The sequence below is a fragment of the Eulemur rufifrons genome, chromosome 2 (genome assembly GCF_041146395.1).
Source record: "Eulemur rufifrons isolate Redbay chromosome 2, OSU_ERuf_1, whole genome shotgun sequence".
NCBI classification, from domain to species: Eukaryota; Metazoa; Chordata; class Mammalia; order Primates; family Lemuridae; genus Eulemur; species Eulemur rufifrons.
In genome coordinates, this window is record NC_090984.1 from 53178228 (window position 1) to 53202934 (window position 24707).

Genomic DNA, 24707 nt, shown 5'->3' on the forward strand with positions numbered 1-24707 from the left:
TCTGGCTCCTGGGGCTGGAGGTGCCAGGGTGACATAACCCTTGCTTTCAGGAGCACGATCTTAAAGAATCTGGAAATCTTTCTCTTTGCTTCTTTTCCTCTTGAAGAGGTAGAAGGAAATAGAACAAGGAGGAGGTAAGGGAAAAGTGGGCAGTAAACGCCGATTTTTCAGCTCAGGGGTCCAATGCTAAAGAGGACACAGGTAAACAGGAACTGGGGGTGGTTGCCGTCCTGCAGAGGAGTTGGCATGGACTCTGTGGTACTAGCCCCAATGCCAACACTGCTGTGTGAGCTCCAGATAATTGTAGCAAATTCAGACAAATCGATTTGCATTCTCTTTAATCAAGAGTGAGTGGCAGGAAGCTCCTTTCTTGATTGTTTCAGGCACTGCTGCCCCAGCCGAGCTACCCACCACCGAGGTGTAACCTTTTGGTGGTCTGGTCCCCCAGGGGAGAATACTGCGGAGCATGTATCCCCATGTGCCGTCCTGGCCTCACGGCCTCGACTTTCCAGCCAAATCATTGTGGCCGGCTGGAAAGAAGCCCAGGCACCCACTCTACTCTTCAGATTTGCCAAAATCAGTAGTCAAGAAAACAGTGAAAGAAAAGACGATCCTTCACCTGTCAAATAAGACAGGTGTTCTAGTCTCACCTGCACAAATCAGGTATTTTATTAGTGCTCTTTTTTGAGAGTCATTTCTGATTATCCGTGTCTATTTACATTGATTCAACATTACTGCAACGTTCAGGCCGGGTGGAAGATACAACCTGTATAGGTACAAACCCTTTCATGCCTCTCTGTGTTTACGAAGGATGTGGGCTCATTTGCTAGAGCTTTGAGCTCTTTGACTGTCAGGATTGGCAATCACACAAAACCTCCTTCTCCTTTTCCCTCCCCACAGCTGTTCGAGTTATACTGAAATTATTTTTCCTGCCTCCAGAGGAAATGTCTTTGGAATTCAGTCTCCTGGTGCACCATTTCCGCATATACATCTTAAATAAATAGACAACCCCCAATGGAGGGGAACCCCAAATTATGTTTTCATTGTTAGCCCTACAATAATTTCAGAATGTGTCCCCAGCCCCGGCCCCCCACACCATAACACACGTCTCTGAAATCCCCCCACCATTCTATTTGCATGCCTTTATTATGTAGTCTACCTTCGTGAGGACAATGTGTCAGGAAGCAACCCGTCTGTAAGTGACTAGAGTTAAAACCATCCTCAACAAATCGGCAACGCGCTCGGCTCAGAGCCGTGCTAATAATGCCATCCTGTCAGCTTCTATGCTTTTGATAAACACTCCTTCCCAGCGAAGGATGTGGGCAAGTTATGTAATCATTTGGAAATATGTCAACATCACCATGGGATTGGGGCAATTAAGCCTGCTCCTCCTTACGTAAATGCAGAATGGGGTCAGAAAAGTGGGTACTTATACCCGATTTAGTGACGGCATCTGGAGCCAATTCGTTTTTGTTTAATATCTTCTCCTTTACGTAGTTGGAATTTCTCCAGTGAGGGATGGCAGAAGTGAGGAGAGGGAAAAGGGGAGGTGGAGAATAGCTCAACAGGAGAAAAACCAGATAGGAGATTGAGGTGTGTGTGTGTGTGTGTGTGTGTGTGTGTTTGTGTGTTGGGGACAATGCTTTTGCTACTTCTTTTTTGCTCACCCGACCCTCAAAGCCCTGACTGCAAAATGGCTCCTCCCATCCTTTGCAACTCTCCTGGACAAGCATCTCATGGTACCGCTGGGCTTCCTCTGCAGGTAGTGGATGCAGTGTTAGGAGAGGGTGCCCTCTCTGACCCATGCAGCAATCTACCTGTATGCAGCTTGGCTGGAGTTCTGACGTTTGTCTGCCATGAGCAGTGACAAGGTTTCTGTCTCTTCTCCTGTCAGATCTCATAGGGGAGATGCGGGAGCTGAGACTCCCAGTATGCCTGCTCAATTTGGTGCACATTTCCGAATACCTCCCGCCTTTCTAAACTTCCACTGTCAGGACAATATTTTATTGTTGTATTTTGGTTTAAGTTTAAAATTACCCCCTTTTCTGGTCATTCTTTACTCACACATCTGGGGTACATCATTTCTTTGAAAGTAAGGAAAGTCAAGTGAGCATTTCCAATTCTTATCAGGTCAATGACTCAAAGCCAGACAAATTTGGGTGGGTTGGCAGTTTTTACAAAACAACTGTCTGCGCATTTGGCCTAATGCTTCTCCACCTTGCCAATGACCACAGAGCTGGGAATCCAACCCCATCAAACCATTGCCGGGTGCTGTCATGTGTAGCAAATGTATCCTGGTGTTTGTGGTAGAGGAGGTCTATTTTAGCTTCCTGTGGTGGTTTCCTGGCCTGCACTTTGAGGCCCGTGTCTGCCTGGGATCGTGCTTCTCCTGCTTTCTTTACCCAGTGCAGCTGCTTCTGTTGTGGGTAATTGAAGGGGAGGTGAATTTCCAGGAATGCATGTGGTGTTTGGTCCTGCATCCTAGTGGTTGGGGTCACTGCTGTGTCTCATGCCAAGTGCCAGCCCTTGAAGCAAACATGCTGGAGAGGCCATGACTCCAAATCTCTGGAAGCCCTGCTGTGTGGAGATGGAGAGTGTGGGAAGTGGGAAGAGGTGAGATGAAGGTAGAGTCTGGCCTAAAGCAGATGGGAAAGAGGTGGAGATGTGGAGGAGGGGAGAGGGCAGAGAGCACCCCTGTTGGGATGTTTCCTCTCCTTCCTCCCATCTCTTCTTTTATCTTCTGTACGCTCCTTTTTCCTTCAAACTCTTGTTTCTGACCTCATCTGGGATTGGCTCTTGGCCTGTTTCTCTATTGTTAACAGCCATGCTAATGTCTGCCAGGTGTTTCCCACTGCAAGATGGAGTACAACACGATGGGTAAGAGAGGAAACAGTGAAGGGTCAAATCTCTAAGCCTTTGAGTCAAAAGTGGGGTCTGATGAAACAGCAATCTTTAAGCAGAGAGAAGAGGAAAATGGTGGGAGGCGTTGGCTTCTATCAGAGCTCACAGTCCATTAACACACTGTAGGCGGGACACTTGCTGAGCACCAATAACTAGGATGTCAACAAAGAGTGTTTTCCCTCCAGACACCCCCACCCACTGAGGTTTGAGAAAATTGTACTGAAAATGCCAGGTACTATCTAAAAATAGATTTACCTTGCCACAATTCCTTATGTGCAATACAGGAATAAACTTAGAGCCATTCTTTGCAACTTCTGTAAATGTAGTTCAATCTGAAAGCAAGACACTTTTTATATGGGCAGGGCAGCAGTTTCCATCAGAGAGTGACAAAGGCAAAAGGAAAGTTCTAAGACATTTGTTTCAAGAAGGAAGTGATGCCCAATTTAGAAGTTATATGGATCACAGTAAAAGAGAGTATTAGGTGATGGGTGAAAAATTCCAAAGCAGAGAGTAACAGAATAAATTTGTTTGATGATATTGGTGAGCTAATCTAGGAACACCAACTAATTTGAGATTATTGATGGCGTCTGGTATGTTGTTGCCCCTCAGGACAATTTTACTTTCTGAGATAAAAGCTATTAGAGTGGAAGTGATACATTGAGACGTACTTTATGTAAATGATATATGTATTCATATATGCTACTACACACATTGGTATGTGTTACAAAAAAATAAACAAGAACTAAACTCCGTTATGAATCTCTGAAGTAGGTATGTTCGTGAGAGCTGCTACTTATGGATGGAGAATGCTCACCAGTAAAAGAAAATGTCCAAGACTCCACCACTTTGAGATTGAGTGACAGCAATAAGAGAAAGACTTATTACCTCAAAAAGAGTCCACCAATTTTTTAAAAAATCAATCTGCATAGATTACTTAGGGAGTTGCTTACTTTTGGTATTGTTGAAATTACCAGAAACATCTGGCTTCCACATATCCCCTCCTTGTGCCTGTTTCCTCCATTAGAGAGAATACTGAGTCCTCCAACCCCCACCACCAATCAATCCCTCAATTTAGTCCTTTTCTGGGAGGTTGTATTTCATAGATTTGAGATGATCCTGTGATCAAAAGAAAAGTGTGTTTCCTACCTATGTGACACTCTCAGTGTTTTATAATTATATTTGGTGCATTGACTTCTGCATTGCTTTTGTTTTGAGCTGTGTGATTAGGTCATCCTGGTTAAAAATGGTTCAGGTTAACATAAAGATTTAAAAAGGCATTCCCATGTGCTCCTATGTGAAAACAGCTTTATTTCATGAGTCCTGTAGTTTGCCATAATGCATAAGTCAGAAACTGAGTGAATTCTTGAATATTAATCTTTATCTTTATATCCTAAGTTAAAGGAGATAAGGAGAAAATATTTAAAAAAAAAAAACCTCTGCCAGAGTTTAAGTTCTCTATTTTTTTTTATATTATGCTATTTAGAGGAAAGAATTAGTAAATATCAAACATTAAAAAATAGGGTTGTCCAGGCTATATTTAGGAGTTAAAATCAATTCAGCTCAATCTCCTGTGCCTGTTATACCTGGAACTGTGCTTCTGTACAGTGAGAATTAGTGTTTAGAATAGTGACTTCAATACACCGCAGAATCTTAAAATAAGTAACAAAAATTCTATTATAGAAGAATATCTCTTATCCTAATTCTACCTATCCATCTCTGGTATAACTGATTCTCTCCACATCTTTGGCAAAACTCACTGGCTGATATTGTGTGCTTACACACTCTTGTGGCAAGCATGTTGACACACCTTTTTTCCCACAGATTGAGTTGTGTGTTTGTAAGAGCCAGTTGCATTTGCTCCCAAATCTGATTATGTCAGTTTTGCTTGTTCTTATAATTACATAATTTAATTAAATATGATGCAAACTGATGTAGTAAGGCTAGGAGAAGAGAGCTGTTGTTTCTAAGTTGAATACTTTGAAGACTCAGTAAAGGAAATCACTAAAATATTACTACCAAAATATGTGAGGGTGTAGCAACTGTAAAGAATTGAGGAAAAATATCATTTATCAATGTAGAGTCTTCCCTGAGATTAACTCACAATTGTCATTAAGTTCTTAATTCAGTTCAAACTGGCAGTGATAGAGACTGCATTTTGATTTGTGAGACTCCAGTTGGACTGACATTGTTCTTTAGCCACAGAATCACTAGTTTCAATTTTACAAGCTAAAAGGGCTTCTATCATATTTGGTATGCTATCCTTAAGGAAATAGAAAGTATTTGTATATAATTCACTCATTTATTTATTCAACAAACCAATATTTACCATGTACTATGTTCTAGGACCTACGCTAGGCATAGAATTCAAGGTCATTGCCCTTAAGGGGCTCATGTTTAGTGGGGAGAGAAAGACACTTAAACAGATGGTAGCAATATAACTGAAGTTTTCAGGACAAACAAGAGTTTGCCAGATGAATAAGGCAGGGGGAGCACTATTGGTGAAAAGTGGGAATATGAAATAGTGTGCTGTTTCAGGGGACCACTTGGAGTAACGAAACGGGAGGTTAATAAGGTTGGCAGTGGCCACATGGTGATGAGTGTAGGTTCTGAACTCTGAAGTTTTCACTGTATCCTGAAAGCTGTGAAGAGCTGCTGAAGCTTTTTAAACCAGAGCAAAGATCAGATTTGTGTTTTAACATAATTACTCTGGCATCAGATTAGAATCTAGATTAGAGGTAGTAAAGATTTAAGCTAAAGACCAGTGGCAGCTATTGTCCAGTCAAAAAATGATGAGCATTTGAACATCTGAACTAAGGCATTCAATAGCGAAGTTGTATGTGGAGAGAGAGAGCAAGAGAAAGAGTGAGAGAGAGAGAGAGAGAAATAATGGATCCATTGCTGAAATTTCATCCCACCAGGATTTAATTTAAGCAATTATAGGCCTACCAACATATATATAAAATAACAGTTTTTAATTAAAATACTCAATTGAGATTTGATTTTCAAGAGCATTAGACTGAGATTTTAGAATAATATGATAAGGAGCAATGAATTAATTTATTTTAATAATATTTTTGAGCCAATGGATTATATAAATTATATATAAATGATAGTAATAATGCTTCCAATTTAGGGAAATGGTTAGTGCTCTAAAATCTGCTTCTTCTCATTGATCCCACACTCGTTAGTGTAACAGAGGTAGCATTTGTAAATGAAGAATTTCCAACTTTGTTTTCCTTGAGAGAATCCAGATGTATCCTTTAGAAGTTGGCTTAATTGTGGGCTGAGCCACTGTACTTTGGCATTATTCTAAACATGATACTGCCTAAATTTAGAATGAATCCTGTTGAATTTGTTAGAAATTCTCAAAAGATGAGGTTGAAAGGGAATAAAAGCCTATTTAGTCTTGGGACCATCACTCTCAGCTATAGAAATGTTTAAATAGAACAAGCCCCAGAATAAAACAAAAGCAAGTATCAGTCCACAAACTTGAAAACATAATTTTACAATAAATATTCATATATACTCAATTATTATAACTGCTTAACATCCTCTCCTGCGATAGAGAAAACTCTGTTATGCTGAAAACCTCATCATCAAAAGGTATTTTAAAACCAGGTGACATGGTGTTAAATGTTGAGTGATTTCTGGGTCATTGTGTCAACAATAGTTTTCAAAGGAAAATATAAAATCTGCTTTAAAGGTTGGTATTCAGAATTACCCAGAAAATGATGTTATTAAGGTATAAGCCAGGACAATGACTCCTCAGGTAACAGATATAAAAGCTCAACTCTTAATATGCTGTAAGTCTGAAACTAACATCTTTACCCTGCTTACCTTCTTACTTTGTTAGCTAAATGTGTATTGTATAGTTGAAAGCTTTGGCACATCCACTAACAATGCACTTTTCATTATTCAAAGCTTTAAAAAAAAGATCTTAATAATTTTGCAGTTCTAAAGATGAGATTGTCATAAATGTCCAGCTATATAAAATCAGAATTAAATCATTTGTAAGCAGAGTAGCTTAGAAACTAGCAAAAAACATTGCAGACTTCCTGTATTCTCCTCTTTATTCACGACACTGTGCTGCAGGTAATTTTGAGGTGGCAGCACTCCATTTATTGTACAATTATGTCATGTTATTTTCCTATTGCCACAAAGCTGCCATGAAGCATGCTCCATATATGCCTGAAGAGTTTACCTTGTATGAATATTTGCATTAAATAAATGAAAATTCACCTCTTTCTACAGATATCATGCAGAGACACAAAAGTGTTCCCTGCTATTAGCAATGGGCTTGTACCCATAAAAATTGTAAATGAATTTTTGCTTGATTTGTTCCATTTATATAAAATAGATTGAACATGCAGCTTTATGAAAATGTGTTTATTTAACCAGAAACCACAAATATTTTTAAGAATGCAGTTTCCTATTTAACTTTTAATTCCAGAATTTCTCTTTATGAATGTTCAGAGTGATTTTATTGAACTGTACGCTAAAATAAATGTACCAGTGGGATTTTATAGCATTTCTTTTTTTTTTTTTTTCAACAGAATGTTTGTTTGGGATAGAACATGAGTTTAGAACTATGATTGATAGATGTTTGAAATAAAATGTCTGCAAAAGCAGAGAGAGCAGATTCAGGGCGACTTCACTGTGAATATCTGACAGTCCAAGTCAATGTAAACTCTAATGGACAATGGAAAGCTCCCATGGTAATTATATTTTTATTGTGATTAAAAATTCCTACATGACCATATTTTTCTTTATTTGCAACCTCAGCAAGAGAAAGCTGGATCCTTTGTATACTAATTTTATTACTATTTTGAAATGCTAGAAACCAAGTCAAAATTGCAGTCTCCATTGTGAACACTGGTGCTTGTACTCTGTTCTCCATAAAAAGCATGTGAATATACATATATATAATATAATAATTAGTTGTAGAAATTAAATAACATCTGAAGGAAAAAAATGCATCCAGAGAAACGAAGTAGAAGTACAAATCTATTTTGGTTATCCTGTCAGTAATTCATGCTGGATAATCATGAGCCCAGCAGTTAATGACCTCTACTCTGATACATTAAGTCCAACCAAAGATAATGGTGTCCTGGGTAAATTAACAAACCCAGTGGTAAACTTGCTTCCAGTTCAGCAGGAGACAGTGTGCAAATTAGCATTAGTTCTTAATAAGATCAGTGTCCTGCAATCCACAGTTCTTCAGTGTTCATAATGCTGTCTCTTTTCAGGTGAAAATTTTTTCTCCTGAAAAGCCTTATACAATACTTTCTCTTGACGGAGATTGTTGTCATCCTAATCAGTCCCCCACCTTAAAACTTTCTCCATTTTTCCCACTTTCATGCTGTGAAGGCTGCTGTGAGTTGTTGAGAATGATTATTCATTTGTAAGCTTCTTTAATAACATTTTCGTTCGATGTTGAGGTTCCCAGCAGAGTCAACCAAGAATTTGATTTTATAATTATAACCATTCTGGAAAAGTTATGGTAAGTGTATGGGCAATCTTGGTAGAATTTACTAATCACCACTTTATGTGTTCTTTCCAAACAGCATTTATACTTTGTTAAATAGCTGGAATACCCATAGACAAGTAGGTACTGAGTTATTTTGTAGGGCTCTTAGGTGGCTGTGCCTGTCCTAGGTTGCATTTGGAAAAGGATAAGACCTACAAGGAAAGATGAGGATTATTGTAAAAATTTAGTTTAAAGCCATGTTTTATTACAGTGTTTGGAACATTAAATATTTTTAAAAGTAATTATTAAAAAAGAGAACCTTGTGGTACATGTGATATTGGTGCACATCTGCTATTTTATTTGAAATAAATATATTTGGCTTTGAGTACCTGCTAAAAATGATATATAGATTAGTGCTTCAAAGAAATGACACATGTCTAAACAAATAAGGAGTACGTGTATGTACACATTTGTGTACATGCATATACGTGTGCATATGTGTGTGTGTGTGTGTTTACAACCACCTATCTTAGAGTTGAAGCACAAGACCATGAAGGTCTGTATGCATATTTCGATAGGTTTGGAATGTTTGGGATACAAGTTCTCACACATTATCTGTCAAAAGTTTTGTAAGTGAAAAAAGTTAAATACATGGATCTTGTCTGAAGAATCCTCTCACTGTAAAATGTTTACCTTTTGTGACACATATTATTATTTCATGATTATGTTAAAATACTCTTAAAGAGTTTTACATGTTAACCAGCTACTAAGAATGCCTTAATAGAGTACTAATTTTGTTAGAGGTGTCTCGACAATTTGAATTTTATATGCATGCATTATGTTTTTTTAAAATGGGAAAATTATGCATCTGAAGGAATCTGTCTAGAATAATGGGGTTCTATAGAGGTTACTTTAATCACGTTCTCCAGCAGTTATAGCTGTTTTACATCTTATTTGCAACAAAAGGGAACTCTAATTATCTTCAAAAAGAGCATAAAATGGTGTGTCTTGCTGCTGATGTAATGTTGATTCCTGAATGCTGCTGATAGGAACTGACAACTAAATGCATGTCACACTTTTCAAAAATCAGCCATAGTGACAGGATAACCACCTTTTGTGACCTAGGAGCCCGAAAAGGGAGTATATATTTGCCTGTTAAGTAGAAACAATTTGCAGTCTTTCTTTTTTTTAAATAAAAATACACTTGTCCCTAGGTTAGAAATAATTTATTTACTAATGTTAAAACTTGCTTATGTGATTTAAATTTTTAGAAGCCACCTACTGTAAATTATCCTAACTGTATTTAGTCTCAGTTCAAACTGTGGGAAGGAGAGTTGCCTGAACCTCTGACCTCTCGTTTTCCTGCATTTTTTTTTCTTCTTATCTTACAGACATAGATGGGTATATATTTATACCCAATACTGGAGTCCTGCATATATGATTAACATGTGCTTCAGTTTTATTTCCAACTCACACGGATCTCATTTATAAATACAAATGAGATGCATATAGCCTATTACAAAATATTAAAATTAGAATTGAAAATAAGATTGCATGTTTTAAGTCTGGCTGCAGTAGTCATGTTATACAGTGTTTGTAAGATTGAACTGGTCGACTCTGAGCCCCAGATATGAAATTAATCAATGCAGGTCTGTAATATACTGCAAATAACCAACCTGTACCACAGACTTGATTTAAGATTCACATTAAATGATGGTGAGCTGGTCTAGAAAAGAAGTCATACTCATCCATATACAGCATGTTCAAATGTACAGAACTCAACTCCAAAACTAAGGTTGAGCCTTTGTGAACAATAAAACTTGCAGCTTATACTCAGGCAGACTTTTATGCACAATGAGGACATGACATCAGATTCTATTGCTTCTATCTGTCTTTACTCTTCTCCTGCCTCGAGTAGGAGACTTGAAGGGGTGAGGGGCAGAGGTAGAGACCAGAAGAGACATTTCCCTGTGTTATATAGACAATTACAAAAATATATCTTTACTATGACTGCTTAGACCAGAGAAAATTTTCACTGAGCTCTGAATTTTGAACATAAGCATTTATGGCTCAACTATTTACAGAATGGATTAATCTACTTTGGGGATTAAATTGGCATTCTCTTTTTCCCTTTGCCCAGCTAGCATTCAAGTTTTCAATAATACAGCTGAATTACAAGGAGTAATAGTAGGCAGAGAAATGGAGAGAGAGAAAAAGAGAGAGGGAGTTAAAAATAGAAAAAGAGAGAAAAAGGGAAGCAGAAAGAGATGGGAGAGATATATATCTACAAATGAGTTTGATAAAAATATAAATAAGCTCAAATAATTATTTGCCTTTTAGCATCATGTGCACCTTCCACTGCGAATATAGTAAATAAAAAATGGCTATAAATAAAACTCTATATTTGAGCAGATGCTATAATTCAAATGTATTTCTCCATTCATCCAACAAAAATTACCTCACCTTTGAGGTAGTGAGTAGTAGCCTAGGTGCTGAGGACATGGCAGCGAACAGTGACACCAAAGAGGAGACATTGTAGTTGGTGAGATACAGGTTGTAATGAATAATCAAATTACAATCAGGATCAGGTCAAGGGAAGCTACGAGGTACTCAAAGGTCAGGGAAGGTATTCTTGAGGAAATGATCACAGGTTATAGGGAAAATTACTGCAGGAACTGAATAGTGGGCAAGGAGAGTGGTGGCTCTCTATATTGGTAGCAACTGTGGATACAGTGTAGCAGATGAGTGGTGTCCCTGGAATTAAGTCATTCTTAAACTCCCGTGGTGGTGAGAGCAGTGATGCTCTTACTGTTCTTTGCTTCTTAGTTCAAGGAGAATTTCCTGAGTGCTCCATGATGATAGAAAATCATGTGTTCTATTGTACAAACAAACAAATTCCTTTTTGTTGTTGTAATTGTTAATATAAACTTTGGAATCTGAAAAGACTAGCTCTAACAATTTCTAACTGTGCAACTTGGGTCAATTTACTTGGAGTTTCCATTTCCTCATTTGTAAAATAGAGATAACACCCACATTGGTGTGCTACTGTTCACAGTAAAATATACATAACATCATACCTACTGCAAAGTAGGCACTAAACACATTCCCAGTAACATGGAATCAGTAAAGTTTTCTGGAAGAGATCTGGAGATTAAAAATAGAAGTAAATAAAAATAAAGAGTCAGACATGTAATGGAGAGAGAGAGTAATTCCCAGGATGCCTGCTACCTAAAAATCCTTCATGCAGGAATCATTTATTCAGTGCTCACTTCCCAGACTGCACCATTAAATAACTCATCATGTTCCAGCCCCAGGAATTTGAACCTTTCCAAGCTAGATGCCTTCATTCTCCCTTCAATTTTGCTATATCCTTACTCTACATGGGTTGTATCAGATTTCACCAAGCTTATTCTATGGGATATTAATACATGTTATATGTAAAAAAATAAAGCAAAGGTTTTCTTTGCCAAATAAATTTAGAAAACTCTGGCTAAATGAAGCCAAACAATTCTCAGAACTTTTTATTAAGCTAATGAGCACTGTTTACCCCTCACCCCAGCCACCAGAAAAGAGCATGGTATATGCAGTTTTCCAAATGTTCTTGACATATAAGAGCATCTGGAGAAATTCTCTTCCTTACGAGGAACAAAGGTCTTTTTGCTCCCCTTAAAGATGTTAATAGAGTCTCTCTCATTTTCTTTCTTTCTCACATATACTCACACATTTCTCTTGCAAGAAAAATGGTTATTAAAAGTTGAAAGATGGCCGGGCGCGGTGGCTCACGCCTGTAATCCTAGCACTCTGGGAGGCCGAGGTGGGCGGATCGTTTGAGCTCAGGAGTTCGAGACCAGCCTGAGCAAGAGCGAGACCCCATCTCTACTAAAAATAGAAAGAAATTATATGGACAGCTAAAAATATATATATAGAAAAAATTAGCCGGGCATGGTGGTGCATGCCTGTAGTCCCAGCTACTCGGGAGGCTGAGACAGGAGGATCACTTGAGCTCAGGAGTTTGAGGTTGCTGTGAGCTAGGCTAACGCCACGGCACTCACTCTAGCCTGGGCAACAGAGTGAGACTCTGTCTCAAAAAAAAAAAAAAAAAAAAAAAAAAAAAAAAAAAAAAAAGTTGAAAGATGCTCAAGACAATGTAGCAGGCATAAAGATAGAAATGTAGATCAATGGAATAGAATTGAAAGTCCAAAAATAAATCCTCATATTTAATTAATTTTTGAGAAGGGTGCCCAGATAATTCAATGGCAGAAAGAATAGCCTTTTCAACAAATGAGACACTTGAATGTCCACATGCAAAAGAACAAAGTTACACCCCCTTCCTTATACCATACACAAAATTAATCATACACCTAAACGTAAGAGCTAAAACTATACAATCTTTAGAAGAAAATGTAGAAGTCCATCTTTGTGATTCAGGGTTAGACAATGATTTCTTAGTTACAACACCAAAAGCACAGCAAGAAAAAAAAACACAGATAAATTGGAGATCAACAAAATTAAAAATTTTGTGTTGTAAATAATACCATGAAGAAAGTGAAAAGAACCCACCAAGTGAGAGAGAATATTTGCAAATTATATCAAACATATTTGTTAAGATATTTTTATCCAGGATATATAAAGAACTCTAAAGTTAAATAACAAGAAAATAAATAACCCAGTTCAAAAACGGACAAAAGATTTAAATAGACATTTCTCCAAGGAAGTTATACAAATAATAGCCTTATGCCAATACTCAACAACTATTTTCATGAGATAAATGCAAATTAAAACATAGCAAGATATTACTTCACATCTACAAGGATGGCTAGAATGAAAAAGACACACACTAAAAGTGTTGACAAGGATGTGGAGAAGTTATATTAATAACTTTCATACATTGTTAGTGGGAATTAAAATGGTGAAACCACTTTGGAAAACCATTTGAGTTTTTCAGTAAGTTAAACATATGATTCAGCAGTTCTACAGGGTGCCCCAAAAGTAACCATATGTAGGAAAAATGGGAAATTGTAGCTAAATATACCTTTATTTACAAAATATTGATTATAAAATTTTACAAAATGTGTCCTTTATATGGAGACTTTTGTCTCCTGTATTCCTAGGAATGTGCCTAAGAAAAATAAAAACATATGTAACACACAAAAATTTGTACATACTCATAGCCACATCATTCATAATAACCAAAAAATACAAAAAACACCAAATATCTATCTGCTGATGAATAAAGAAAATATGGTATATCTATACAATGGAATATTATTTGGGAATCAATAAGAACAAAATACTGATACATGTAACAACATGAATAAACCTCAAAAAGGTTATGCAAGTGAAAAGCCAGCCACAAACATTGCATATTGAATAAGTCCATTTATATGAATTGTCCAGCATAGCCAAATCTATATAGAGATACAATGGGTTAGTGATTGCCTCGCACTGTAGAAGAGTGAAGGGGGAATGGGCAATGATTGGATACTGGGTACAGACTTTCTTTGGGGAACGATAAAAATGTTCTAAAATTAGATTGTGGTGGTAGTTGTACAACTCTGTAAATATACTAAAAAATATTGATTTATATATCAAATGAGCAAACTTTATGGGATGTAAATTATATCTCCATAAAGCTGTTTTTTATGTTTTTTTTTTGTTGTTGTTTTTGTTTTTTTTAAAAAAAGACTGGATGGAAAAAAAAGTTGGAGTCTGCTAGTCTGGAAAAAGACTCTAGGATAAGACTCAAGAGTCTTCCATAATTTTATAAAATAAGAGCAATAGTAGAGAAATCCAAATCCAAATATTACCAAGTATTTTAAAAACACTATCAAACCCAAATTAATTCCCACAAAAAATAGTTTGTGAATATAAATGGCATATGCTTAAGCTTACATACACACAAATAAAACTCTGGGAGATCACTGCTACCAACTCACTATCACTACTATGACTAATATATTTCTTTTAGCTTTGATTTTGTTTTTTACAGATTTTTATTCTTTAATTTTAGGAGAGTATTCAGTTTAATGCAAACTCAAGAAATGGTTAGTATTAATCTGGACTGTCATATTTATATAATGGTAATATCTCTAAAATATAAGTATGTATATATGTATTAACATATATAAAAATGTAAGAGAAAGTAATTGATTTTATTTCTGAATACTTTTTATGCAAAGAATCTTTATAAACTACTGACCTGGAAATGATAACACTTTGAAGGAAGAATTTTGAATTAATCACTTAAGAGGTCTCTCTTTTGTTGATTTTACATAATAAATGAAGACAAACCTATGTCTGAAGTCTGTGATGCTAATTCCTTTTTTCATAATTTTCAAGTAGACGCAAGGAAGAAATTTTTTTTTAAAAGAATGGGTCATAATTTTAAGATATTATTATTAGAATATTGTTTGTCTTCATTTATTATGGGATTTGATGTACAGCAATCTGCAGAATTACCTTTCCTAGTATTGAATTATTTGCAGATTTATTTTAGATAACTAATATTCCTGAAATGGTGCAAGTGCATACCTATGGAAACAGGAGGAATGGATAAACTGGAAAAAGGCAACTGTGTCTGCATTTCCCTAATGGCCAATGATGTTCAACAAATTTTTTTGTGCATATTTTCCATCTGTGTATCTTCTTTGGTGAAATGTCTCTTCTTTTTGGCCTATTTCCTGATTGGATTATTTCTTATTTTGCTGTAGAGTTGTGAGAGTTCATTATTTATTTTAGATACTAGTTTTTTGTATAATATGTGAATTGCAAATATTTATTCCCTCCTGCTGTTGTTTCAAAATTTCAGTGTTAGTTTTTGCATGCCCTCCCCCCCAACACTGTTTTTAAGGAACTAAAATATTACATCTGGTGAATGGCAAAGATTTCACTACGCTTCCAATGCAGAACACCTATGAAGCAGAGGAATCTTGACTTTTTAAACAGTTGCAGATTAAAAAGAAAAGATGAAGGACTCCTTCAGTTCTTCACTCATCTTTGAAAACTTTCCAGAATACTGCTTCACATTATAAAAAAGAAAAAATATCTTGCATTAGAATTCTTCAACATCTGAATATTGCTTCACATTGTTCTGCAGCAAATACCATGCAGTCTGTATCTGGTTCTGTGTTCCTGTAATGGTAATGATCTGATCTTCAGCTCCTAAAGTCTGATCAATTTTGATCAAACCTCCTGACTCATGACAGATTTGTTTAATCTGCTGACCACCTTTGCCAATAAAGTGCTAGCCAATCTTGGGAATAGTTACTTGTGTAGTAATAATAGGTCCACCAAGTTCACCATATAAGCCATGGCCCCCTGCATAGGAATAATCTTATATGGAGCCATCCTGTGGTTCATAACCCATCTGCCATTCTGATAGGTTCCATGTATCTGTTGAAGAATCCCAAGTTTTATCAACATTGAAACCAACCATGCCACTGTAATGGTCTCTAGGTCTTCCTCTTCAGTAGATCATTAGATCTCCTCTTCTAAGTGGTGGTGGTGAAGGAAGAGGAACATTCCAAGCTCTGCTACTTCATCAGGTAGGAGGAGGAGGCAGCAGTCCTCAATAAATCCTCATATCATCATAATCTCTTCCAGATGGAGGCATGGGATGCCCACCCCGACAAGGAGGCATTCTGTCAAAACCACCTCTTCCCTGCATCAGAAATCCCATGTACTATCCTTGGTGCTCATCAAATATCACTGTAAAACCACCATAATCATATGTTTCATTATAAAAATTAGAATCATAAGGCTGTGAACATTCTTTACTGGGAGACACAAATATAAGATCAACAATGATCTTTATACACTCTATAACCCCATCAGGATTTTCTCCAGTAAAAACGACCGTTTTGATTATGAAAATAATCAAAAGTCAGTGAACTGAGGACAGCATTCCTGGAGAAGTTTGATTGTTGCCTAAGTGTTCTCTTGAAGTTCTTTGATTTTAGCACTTTAGACGCTAATAATTCCTCCTGCCAGATTCTCATGAATTACTGTCTCAACTTGCAGTCAAAGTCACTTCCTTTATAGTGCTGGTAATTTAAGCATTCCATAGCACTGAATTCCAGTGGTATCTGGCTGGCTGCAGTGGGTGATGGCAATTGCAGACCCTCTTCTGTAGTAGGGATGGTTTTCCTCAGAATTTCTCCAATTGTTTCAGTATCAGCTCTGATATTCAGTATGCATTCAGGGTTGCTGCTGTCTGCAGCACTAGAGTGACTGAAGCACTGGCAATTGTAGTCTGTATAAAGAGCCTTAATATTCTTGCCTCCTTTCCCAATCACTGCTCTAGCATTCTTGCTCATTAGTGTTCCGACATCATTGGTTCTTAGAATGTTTGTAATAACTATGTACAGATAGTTCATATATGCTGCAGGGTATTTGCCAGATTCACCATAGGTTTCAATGTTGGGGAAGGTTTCCTCTGGCTGTTCAGTTTTCATTTTCTTATATTACATAGACATAGCAATCAGTTATTATATATCCTTGCAGAGCAGAACTGAAGTGTCCTGGGCAGGACCAACAACTGACACTCTAGTGCTGCAGTAGCCCCACAAGGCCACTGTCCCTTAGCATGGTATGTTTTAATTTTCAGTGTCCACATGCTCATTACCAGTATGCTGAAATTCAACTGACATTTGTGTATTTATCTTGTATCCCTATGACCTTGCTAAATTCACTTATTAGTTCTAGGTGTTTTTGGTTTTCATTTTGGTTTTTTTCTTAGATTCTGATATATCTTTGGGTTCCATTCTTCAATTGTCCCGATGAATAACATCTGGCTTCTTTCTGTCCACACTAATTTTCTTATCAAATGGTCAATTGGCCACATCTTTGGTGTTCTCTCCTGAACATGCATTTTTCTTTCTTTGCAACATGGCCAGCCTGAGAATTTTCCAAATCTTTCAATTCTGCCACTGTTTTGATTATAAATGCCATCTTTAAATCATTTCTTTCACATTTTACTATAAGCAGTCAAGAAAACCCGTGCTTTACTTCTCAACATTTTGTTTTGATATTTCTTCCACCAAATATTTTATTTCATTGTTCACAACTTCCACCTTCCACAAAGCACCAGGGAATGAACCCAATTCACCCAGTTTTTGCCACTTTATTAAAAAAAATGCTCTTATTCTAAGTTTACAATATGTTTCCTCATTTGCATCTGAGATCTCACAAGAACGGCCTTTACTGTTCATGGTTCTATCAACATCCTGTTTATGACCACTTTGGTAATCTCTAAGATCGAGGCTTTGTCTACAGCGCTCTTCTTCTGAGCCCTCACCGGATTCACCCTTAATACTCCATTTATGGCAATGTAGGCTGCACCTATTCTGCTCCTCCAAACACTTCCAGCCTCTGCCATTACCCAGTACTGAAGCTGCTTCCACATTTTTAGGAATTTTTTACAGCAGCATCCCATTTCTCAATACCGATTTCAGTTCCAGTGTATTTGGGATACTATAACAAGATACCATAAACAACAGAAATTTATTTCTCATAGTTCTGGAGGCTGCAAAGTCCAAAATTGAGGTGCCAGTAGATTCACTGCCTGGGGAAGGCTCGTTCCCTAGAGATGGTGACTTGTACATGTCTTCACATAGTGGAAGGGGCGAACAAGATCCCTCCCTTTTCTTAAGTGCACTAATCCTATTTATAAAGGCTTTTTCCTTATGACCTAATCACAACCCCCAAAGGTCCCACCTCTTAATACCTTTAAGGTGTAAAGGTTAGCTTTTAACATATGAATTGGGGAGGGACGCGAACATTCAGACCATACCAAGGTAGCCTGTGTTTTTCCAGTTTTTATATACAGACCTGTTTGTCATAGTCCCTTATTTTTCTTTTGATGTCTGCAGGATCTACAGTGATAGTCTCTGTTTCATTTATGATATTGGTAATTTGTATCTTCCTTCATTTTACTTCTTCAGTCTTGCTAGAGGTTTGATAATTTTTTTGATATTTTCATTGTCTCATTAATTTTTCTCTATTGTTTTCCATTCTTATCCTTACCATTTCTTTCCTTTTGCTTGCTTTATTCCACTCATTTTTCTAGCTCCTGAGGTGTAAGCTTAGATTATTGAGACTTTCTCTCTTTTCTAATGCGTGCACTTTTTGCTATAAATTTCCCTCTCCATACTGCTGTACCTGGGTCTGACAAATTTTGATATATTTATTTTAATTTCATTCAATCCAATATATTTTATATTTTCCTGAGACTTGCTCTTAGACCCATTGATTATTAGAAATATGTAGTTTAGTTTTCAAATGTTTCAAGATTTTCCTATTATCTTTCTGTTATTTATTTCTAGTTTAATTTCATTGTGGTCAGAAAACACATTCTGTATGATTTTTAGTCTTTAAAAATTTTGAGGTTTGTTTTATGGACCAGGATGCAGTTTATCTTGGTATGTATTCTGTGGACACTGAAAATAATGTATATTCTTCTGTTTTGGGTGGAGTGTTCTATAAATGTCAATTAGATTTTGTTGGTTGGTAATGTTGAATATACTTATATCTGTGTAGATTTTCTTCCTAGCAGTTCTATCAGATTTTGAAATGGAGTTTTTATCTTTCTAACTATAATTTTAAATTGTTTATTTTTTCAGGTATGGTGGTACACATCTGTAGTCCCAGTTACTCATGAGTCTGAGGTAGGAAGATTACTTAAGCCGAGAAGTTTGAATCCAGCCTCAGCAACATAGCAAGACCCTATCTCTAACACAAGAAAATGTTTATTTTTCTTTTCAGTTCTATCAGTTTTTGCTTCACATATTTTTCAGCTCTGTTGCTTAGTGTATACACTTTTAAAATTGCTATGTCTTCTTCATGGATTGATCCTTTTATTATTATATAATGTCCCCCTCTTTCTTTTGCATTTTTTCTTGCTTTGATTTCTACTTTATGTGACATTCCTATACCCAGTCCTATTTACTCTTGGTTAATATTTATATATTTTTTCCTTTTTATTTTCAACTTTCAATTTGCCTGTATTGTTATGTTTGAAGTGAGTTCCCTGTAGATTACATATAGTTGGGTCATGTTCTTTTATCCATGCTTCCAATTTGTGTCTTACAGTTGCATTTAGATCATTTCCATGGAATGTAATTGTTGATATGTTAGCAACTAAGTCTGCTATTTTGTATGTTTGCTCTTTTTTTCATTGTTCTGTTTTAACTGCCTTTCCATGAATTACTTGAACATATTTTATAATTACATTTTCACCTATTCATAGTGTTTTTAAATGCATCTCTTTCTAGCTTTTTTAATGGTTTCTTTGGGTATTACATATAAATACCACAAACATACACACAGACACACACACACATATATATAACATCTCAGTTTACTGATATCATTTTACCAATTTGAGTGGTGTATAGAAAACTTTCCTCCATTTATATTCCTTTGTCCTCACCCATTTATAATGTTTTCATCTTAAATATTACTCTACCTGCATTTAGAATCAAATCCGATATAGTTATGACTTTTGTTTCAACAGTAAAACATAATTTAGAAGACTCAAGAGGAGAAGCAAAGTCTATAGCTTTATCCATATTTTTGCTTATCCTATTTATCCTTCCTTCCTGGTATTCCAAGATTTCTTTTTTAGTTGTTCTCTTTCAAAAAAAGGAAAAAAAAAAAACAAAAAACTTCCTTAGCCATCCTTTTAGAGCAGGTCTGCACAAATTCTCTTAGTTTTCGTTCAGCTGAGGATGTCTTCATTTCCCCTTCATTCCTGAAGGATATTCTTTCTTGTAAAAGATTCTTAGTTGAAAATTCTTTTCTTTTAGCACTTAAAACATGTTGTGCCACTTCCTTCTGGCCTTCATAGTTTCTTTTTTTTTTTTTGAGACAAGGGTCTCACTCTGTTGCCCGGGCTAGAGTGAGTGCCGTGGCGTCAGCCTAGCTCTCAGCAACCTCAAACTCCTGGGCTCAGGCGATCCTTCTGCTTTAGTCTCCCTAGTAGCTGGGACTACAGGCATGCGCCACCATGCCCAGCTAATTTTTTTTCTATATATATTTTTAGCTGTCCATATAATTTCTTTCTATTTTTAGTAGAGATGGGGTCTCGCTCTTGCTCAGGCTGGTCTCAAACTCCTGAGCTCAAGCAACCCACCCGCCTTGGCCTCCCAGAGTGCTAGGATTACAGGCATGAGCCACTGCGCCCAGCCTGGCCTTCATAGTTTCTGATGAGAAATCCACTCTAATTCAAATTGTTTTTCCCATATAGGAAAGGTTTTTTTTCTTTCTTATTGCTTCAAGACATTTTCTTTTTCTTTAGTTTTCTTAAACTTGATTATCATGTGTCTTGTGGATTTCTTTGGATATATCCTATTTGGAATTCATTAACCTTCTTGAATCTATAGGTTTAAGTCTTCTGCTAAATTTGTGAAGTGTTTAATCATTACTTTTTTGAGTACTTTTTCAGTTCTGGCTTTTTTCTCCACTCCCTCTGAGACATAGACTTCGTAAATGTTAGAACTTTTGTTATAGTCCCACAGGTTCCTGAGGATTGATTCTTTTTTTTTTTTTTTTTTTTTTTAGGATATTTTCTCTCTGCTGTTCAGATTTGACAATTTCTATTGCTCTATCTTCAAGTTCACTGAATTTTTTTCCAATTGTGTCCTCCATTCTGCTGTCAAGTCCAACCATTGAATTTTTTAGTTCAGTTACTATATTTTTTAGTTCTAACATTTATTTTGTTCCTCTTAGTATTTTCCTCTTTGTGTTTGGAAGGAAGACTATTTTTTTATATGTCTGAAGTGTGCTCATAATTGTTCATTGAAGGACATTTATGACAAGAACATATTTTTTAGATAATGCTAATTTTCCATTTTCTTTCTATTATCATCTATTAATTGTCTTTTCAAAATTCAGTTTGAAATATTCTTGGATGTTGGTATGATGAATGATTTTTAATTAAAAGCTTAACATTTTGGATACTATGTTATAAGACCCTGAATCTTATTTAAACCTCTGTTTTAGGTGGCTTCTACTGACACTCCTCTGGCAGGTAAAGGAGGAGTGCTACCTCCTACCTGTCAGGTAGGAGTCGAAGTTCAGGTTCTCCACTTGACCTCTGTTGATACCCAGAGTGGAGACTCTTCATTATTACTGGGTGAAGATGGAAAGTTTGGTTCTCCACAATGCCTCTATTTGCTTCACTGACTGGGAAGAGTAGGATTGCCTGCTTCTTGCTCCTCAAATCATCTTCACCGACAACATGAGGTGAGGTGGATAGCCTCATTAACACTAGGCGGAGGTGAAAGTCCTGACACTATCCCAGCAGAGAGGGGAGGGTGTATCATTACTGTGATGGAGTGGGTAGAAATCCAGGATCTCTACTACCTGGGAATCCACTGACACTAGGGGAACAGGGGGAACTCATTACTACCTGGGAAGGTTAGAAGTCATGACACTCTACTTTGATTTCTCATACACTAACCCAGTGGGGGATTTGGTTATCTCATTATGGCCTGACTAGATTGGAGGTCTAGACTCCCCACTCAGGCTTTGTTAGCATGAGTGGAGGTGGGGCTCCATTCATTCTGTACTGTTTAGCTTCAGTGGGGCAGTTGTTTTCTAAAAGTTTTCATTCTTGCAAGGCTACCTCTTTCCTCATCCTTTTGCCAGAGAGAGTGAAATTTTGTTGGTTCTTTTTCTGAGTGTTCCCATTGGTATTTCTGGTATTGCTTCCTTTTTCAGGGATAAGTCTGGTATATGTGACATAAAAAGAAAAAGGGAACTCGCCATCATGTTGTTCTTTGTGTTCTGATGTCTCTAGTATGTCTATTTTTTCTCTTCACCTTTCATAGACTTTATTTTATAAATCATGTCTAGGGTTTCTACCTGTAGTTCATTAGAGGAATGAGAAAAAGTATGTCTACTCTATCTTCCCAGAAGCAGAAGTCTCCCTGTTTAGTTTTTTTTGCTGCCCTTATTGTTTTAAGAAACTTCCAAAATATTTTCCAGATTGGCTGAGTGTACCATTTACACTGCCACCAGCAATATGTGAGAGGTATAGTTTCTCTACACTCTCTCCAGTATTTAATGTTGTTGCTATTGTTTATTGTTGTTTTACTAAAGGTATAGTGATATCTCATCATAGCCTTAAATTGCATTCTCTTGATGGCTAGTGATGTTGAACATCTTTTAATGTGCTTATTTGCATCTCTGTATGCTTTTTGGTGAGAAGTCTTTTTATGACTTTTGCCCATTTTCTATCTAATTTCAATCTGACTTAATCTGATAACCAGAACAGTGAATTTTCATGATTCTTAGGCCAAGTTCTCTCAACAATACTAGGAAATAGAGAAATGAGACAACTTCGTTAGATGACAATATCATTTATGATTATGATCTATATCAGAGTTTCTCAACTTTGGCACCATTAAAGACGTTGAGACTTTGGGATGGATAATTCTTTGTTGTGGGGAATTGAATGTATTGTACGATATTAAACAGCATCCATAGTCTTCATCCATGAGATAGCAGGACCCTCTCTCTCCTCAGTTAGGGTGACCAAAACTGTCTCAAGACATTGCTAAATGTCCCCTGGGTGGAAAATCACCTTAAATTGAAAACCAATGATCTACACTCACTTTAACCAATATCAGTGGGAGAAAAAAAATGTATTAAACACAGGATCTTCTGAGCATATAAGCTGAATTTGATTCTTCTACACATAACTCAATTTTATTATCTATCATAACTTCCTCCCTTGTGGTGCAACACCTTCCCTCCACCAGCTGCACTGTGTCACATCCCCCACCCCAACTCTTCCCCAGGCTCTCCTTCATGTTGGTGTTTTGTAGACCACATGTGACTTTTTGTATGATTATTATTTTTCTCATTTGTATGTGGTTTTTCTCATTAAAATGCCATTATCAAAAGGTGTAAGCCCCTTAGTTAGGGTGGCATGGAAAAGATCCATTGGCAATTCAGCCTTTACTGAAATTGTTTTTTTAAGGCTGAATAGTACTCCATTGTATTTACTGAAATGTTGACTCACTTGGTAAAGCTGCCACTGTGTTCTTGGCTCACTTCAAGTTTGTGGTCAAGAAATGCTTAACCTTCCTTCATTTCATCTGCTTTTTTTCCATTCCTCTTTTGGTCTCTCCATAATTTCTTGCTGATCTTTACAGTTTCTCCTGAATATATCTTAACCCATATTTTTTCCACTAACTAAACTTGATACTTTTTTCTTTTGTTTTATAATAGATTCCCCATCTGAATTCCTCTCTGGTCAATAATACTGATGTAGGATTTTTTTATACAAAAGAAAATCCAGGATATAACCAAATCAATTCTAAATAAAGGTAGGGACTAATTTCAATGTGATTACAAAAAATTCTGTTCTGAAATGGGAAGAAATGGAAATTTGAACTGTTTATAAAGAATATAGTTGAAATTGGGATCCAAGGGAAGAAAATTTCTAAGAAAAAAACTTGCTTAGTGCATAAGATATGGCTAAGGTAATCCTATTTCGGGCATGTAAATTGACAGCTAGGCATAACAGGATAATAATGTGTGTCGTTACTACAAAGTGGTTTTTTAAGTGGACCTAGACCACCAGGGATAAAAAATGATTGTTAGAATTCAATATTTGTTGTGTCTTAAATATAGTACTTAGCAGAACCAAAGATATTAAGTCATAATAATGTTCTTTCTCCTTTTTATTTCTGGAATTGATTGAATAAATGCATCACCTTTTGCTAAGACCTCAGCCCTGGTATAAGAATATACCTTTCTAAAGACACTTCCATTGGAATTAACTCATTATGGCTGATGTACATCATCTTCTTCACTTTAGAATTGTAGTACAGAAAACAATGATACTATTCGACCATTTATGAATTATCAACATTTAAATTTTTAAAAGATGTGAGCATCTCTGGTAATTTCTGGCCATATACTTTTGATTTCAGTATTCAATTCTGATATTTCTCCATGTCAAGAAAATATGGACATGATTAGGTTTTTCTTTTGCTTAACTACAAAAATTAAAGGAATATTTTGCCGCCTTCAACTTTATTGGTTCTTGGAATGTTTGCAATAACTATGTACAGATAAAATTTAGATGAACTTTTTAAAAGCTGAACTCGACTTTTTTGAAGATGGTTGATTTCAATTAGAATTGAGTGAAAGGTTAAGCCAGCATTTCTATATAAATTATTGCATATTGCTGAGTCACGTGGGTGTTAAGACTTTAACAAGTTGTGATATTTTCTTCAACATGTGACACTAAAAAATATGACACCTAAGAGCCAATTTGTAAGACATATTTTTCTCAAAATATCTTTATAACTTAAGAAATGTTCCATTT

At 36.3% G+C, this 24707-nt stretch overlaps 1 pseudogene; it reads right to left on the reverse strand.

Annotated features, from left to right (window-relative positions):
- Window positions 1-15419: 15419 nt before the first annotated feature.
- LOC138377088 (heterogeneous nuclear ribonucleoprotein K pseudogene) lies at window positions 15420-16821 on the reverse strand (annotated as a pseudogene).
- Window positions 16822-24707: the final 7886 nt, after the last annotated feature.